The sequence below is a fragment of the Muscardinus avellanarius genome (assembly GCF_963383645.1).
Source record: "Muscardinus avellanarius genome assembly, chromosome: X".
Taxonomy (NCBI): domain Eukaryota; kingdom Metazoa; phylum Chordata; class Mammalia; order Rodentia; family Gliridae; genus Muscardinus; species Muscardinus avellanarius.
This window is the reverse complement of record NC_137792.1, coordinates 14142560-14143352: the sequence shown is the minus strand read 5'-3', so window position 1 is coordinate 14143352 and position 793 is coordinate 14142560.

The window sequence follows — 793 nt, the reverse complement described above, 5'->3', positions numbered from 1 at the left end:
GCCTTGCCTCACGGCAGGCTCCAATCTTGGCCTCGCTGACCCCGGCACCGGATTAAACCATCAGCAGGCTTTGATCATGGCCTCGGAGGCCTCAGTAGTTGCCTTGCCTCACCGCAGGCTCCGAAGCCGGCCGCTGGCCCCAGCACCGGCCTAATCCCTCGGCAGGCTCTGATCCCAGCCTCAGAGGCCTCAGTATTGGCCTTGCCTCACCACAGGCTCTGATGCCAGCCGCTGGCCCCAGCACCGGTCTAGCCCTTTGGCAGGCTCCAATCACGGCCTCGGAGGACCCAGCACCAGCCTTGCCTCACGGCAGGCTCTGATCCCGGCCTCGCTGGCCCCGGCACCGGCCTAACCCCTCGGCAGGCTCCGATCCCAGCCTCAGAGGCCTCAGTAGCGGCACTGCCTCAAGGCAGGCTCTGATTACGGCCTCGCTGGCCCCAGTACCGGCCTAACCCCTTGGCAGGCTCTGATCCCGGCCTCGGAGGCCCCAGCACCGGCCTAACCCCTTAGCAGGCTCTGATCCTGGCCTCGCTGGCCCCAGCACTGGGCCTGCCTCACGGTAGGCTCCAATCCCAGCTTTGCTGTCCCTGTCACCAGCCTCACCCCTCAGCAGGCTCTGATCCGAGAACCCTCTTCACCCAGCAGGTTGTCCCCCATTCCCGAGGATGCATGGTGGTAGCATTCAGCCTCTGGGGTTATTTCTTCAAAAGTTCCAGGTGTAATGCATCAGATCTCTGCCTCCCCTTAGTAGTAGCCACTGCCATTGCCACTGCCTCCACCATTTCAAATCTTT